Genomic DNA, 3887 nt, shown 5'->3' with positions numbered 1-3887 from the left:
CTTTCTCATGACTTTCTCACATAAATATATATATATATATATATATATATATATATATATATATATATAATCATATATATATATGATTAATTTTTTACAGAGAGAAAGAGAGAGGGTTAGAGAGCTAGAAACATTGATGAGAGAGAAACATCAATCAGCTGCCTACTGCTCACTCCCTACCAGGGATGTGCCCGCAACCAAGGTATATGCCCTTGACTAGAATCGAACCTGGGACTTTTCAGTCCACAGGCCAACACTCTATCCACTGAGCCAAACCGGTTTCGGCTCTCATGACTTTCTTGAGTAAAAATTTTAGGAACAAAAATAAAATATTAATTATTAAGTACATGGTTTTTATTCTTTTAAGAAATTTTATTTTTCAGTTACAATTTATATTCTGTGTTATTTTCTATTAGTTTCAAGTGTATAGCATAGTGATTAAATAATCATATACTTTACAAAGTGTTCCCTTCTCTATATTTTCAGTATCCTGGAACCATACAGAATATTCTCAAGATTATTGACTACTAGAGGCCTGGTGCATGAAATTCATGCATGATTAGGGTCCCTATATCTGGCCAGCAATCAGGGCTGATATGTGGGACAACTGGCAGGGTGATCAGGGGGGCCCCACTGGCACTTGCCTTGGCGGGCCTGGTGCTGCCAGCTTGCCAGCCCCATCCCCCCAATCGCTCCTCTGCCGCTGCCAGTTGCCTCTCTCTGTGGGAGGCAACTGGCAAGGTTATTGGGAGGTGGGGTGGCACCAGCCCACTTGCCAGGTGGTCCATCCCCCTGCTGCTGCCTGCTTGCAAGCTGACCTCATCCACCACCACCACTGCCAGTCGCCTCTCTCTGCAGGGCCACCAGCGGGGTGATCAGGGCGGCCTGCTGGCACCCGCCTTGGCTGGCCTGGGGACTGCAGGCTGATGGAGCTCCTGTGTTGAGCATCTCTACTCTTGGTGGTCAGTGCTCATCATAGCAGCCAGTCATTCCACCCATGATTCTGCTATTCGGTTAATTTACATATTAGGCTTTTATTATATAGGTTACTCCCTATACTATACTTTACTGAATATATGATTTTTATATATTTGCTTTAGGATTTAATTATTTCAAGTCAATATCATTAAAATGATACCAAGAATATATAGAAGTCACATTGAGACTAGTAGGAAGGGCTCACCCTGCTCCCACAGGTGGTTACAGATTTTGAAGGGATAGCTCAGTGTCAAAGGTTCCCCATGAGAAGTGTAGGGACTCAACCCCATGCCAGCCACTCCAGCTCAGAGTACCAGAGCTGGGAAGAGACATATCCGGCTATGAAAAGAGTGGGAATTCTGTTCATCAGGAACAGCTGAGAGCCTACTAGAGACCAGGCACTTTCTTAAAGGGACAGCACACAAAATATCTTTTGTAGCCACTTACCCTGGGCTCCAGAAGAGAGAGGGCAGAGGGGCCTAGAGTTTTGTGAGGAGAGACTGGGGTTTTTGTCTCCAGGGATATTGTGGAAGGGACTATGGCTAGCGTTCTTGTTCTGAGTCCCTCTCCCATACCACAAGTGGCATTTTTTTTTTTTTTTTTTTTTTTTTTTTGCGAAGAACTCCCCTCCACACAGCATCAGCCTGAAAGATTGCAACAGCACCACCCTCCAAAGTCCCTATGGCCCCACCCTGTGAAGCTACCTATCAAGACTGGAATAGCAGATCTATCTAATACATAGAAACAGACATGAAGAGGCAGCCAAAGTGGGGAGGCAAACATGCCCCAAATAGAAGAATAGAAGAAATCTCAAGGGAAAGAGCTAAATAAAATGGAGGCAAGCAATTTACCAGATATAGAGTTTAAAGGTTATAAGAATGCATAAAGAACTTAGGAGAAGAATGGATGAAATCAATGAGAACTTAAATAGATAGTAAACATAAGAAGGACATAGAATCCATGAAACAGAACTAGTCAGAAATGAAGAATAAATATCTGAAATGAAAAATACACTAGAAGGAATAACAGTAGGTTGGGTGAGCAGAATATTGAGTCAGCGATTTGGAAGATAAGGTAGAAAGAAACATCCAATCAGAGCAATAACAACAACAAAATTTTAAAAGTAAAGGTAGGTTAAGTGTCCTTTGGGACAACATGAAACATAACAACATCCACATCATAGGGGAACCAGGAGAAAAGAGACAACAAAGTATAACTTATTTGAAGAAATGATGACTGAAAATTTCTCTAACCTGGTTAAGGAAAAAGACACACAAGCCTAGAAAGCACAGAGAGCCTTACACAAAATGAATGCAAAGAGGCCTACACCAAGACACATCATAAATAAAAAAGTAAAAGATAAAGAGAGAATCTTAAAAGCAGCAAGAGAAAGACAGTTAACTACAAGGGGGCTCCATTAGACTATCAGTTGATTTCTCAATTAAAATATTTCAGGCTAGAGGGATTGGCACAAAATATTCAAAGTGATGAAAAGCAAGGACCTACTGCCAAAACTACTCTATCTAGCAATGCTATCATTTAGAACCAAAAACATAAAAAGAGCTTCCCAGATAATAAAAAGCTAAAGAAGCTCATACCACCAAACCACTGTTACAATAAATGTTAAAGGGTCTTCTTTAAGAAGTAGAAATTTAAAAAAAAAAAATAGGATCATAGTTATAGAGATAAAGTGGAATAAATATGTATGTATCAATAATCACTTTAAACATAAATGGCTTAAATGCTTCAATAAAAAGACTTCAGAGAGATGAATGGATAAAAAAAAACAAGACGCTATATATGCTGTCTACAAGAGACTCACCTCAGAAAGAAAGACACATATAGAATAAAAGTAGAGAAATGGAAAAAAATATATTTCATTCACATGGAAAGAAGGAAAAAAGCTGAGGTGGCAATACTCATATCTGACAAAATAATCTTTAAAACAAAGGCTAGCCGAAACCGGTTTGGCTCAGTGGTAGAGTGTTGGTCTGCGGACTGAAAGGTCCCAGGTTCAATTCTGGTCAGGGGCATGTAGGTTGGTTGCGGGCACATGCCCGGTAGGGGGTGTGCAAGAGGCAGCTGGTCGGTGTTTCTCTCTCATTGACGTTTCTAGCTCTCTATCTCTCTCCCTTTCTCTCTGTAAAAAATCAATGAAAATATATTTTAAAAAAAAGGCTATAGTAAGATACAAAAAAAAAGAAAAAAAAAAAGACACTACATAATGATAAAGGGAGCAACCCAAAAAGAGTGTATAACACATGTAAACATTTATGCATCCAACAAAGGAGTACCTAAATATATAAAGCAATTCTTGATGGACATAAAAAGAGAGATCGACAGAAATACAATTGTAGGAAGGGATTTTAACACCCCATTGACATCAATGGATAGATCTTCCAGACAGAAAATCAACAAGGAAAGGGTGGCCTTAAATGACAAACTAGATCAGCTGGATTTTTTTTTTTAATGTATTTTTATTGATTTTTTTTTTTTTTTTTTTTGAGAGAGAGGAAGGGATAGGGATAGAGAGATAGAAACATCAATGAGAGTGAAACATCAATTAACTCCTGCATGCCCTCTACTGGGGATCAAGCTCACAACCCTGGCATGTGCCCTGACCATGAATCAAACCAGTTTTGGGGAGATTAGGAAGTCATGCACTGAGAATCCAAGGTGACACCTTTGAATATTTTAGTAGCAAGTGGTCCACTCATAAGACCATGGAGATATTGCGGAAACTCTGAGATACAATGAATTTTTTGGACAGGAGGTCTCAGCAGAAGTCTATGCAAGTGGAAGATCTGTTCAGCACAGCAGTGGTCAAATCCATGCTGCCTGCTACCTTCCAAGTACTGAGTCTCTTTTTCCTAGGATAACGTGAGCCAAGTCCTTGATATCCTCAAAAG

The sequence above is a fragment of the Pipistrellus hanaki genome (assembly GCF_964339955.1).
Source record: "Pipistrellus hanaki genome assembly, chromosome: 3".
Lineage (NCBI taxonomy): Eukaryota > Metazoa > Chordata > Mammalia > Chiroptera > Vespertilionidae > Pipistrellus > Pipistrellus hanaki.
The sequence above is the reverse complement of the archived record's forward strand: the minus strand, read 5'-3'. Positions refer to the sequence as shown.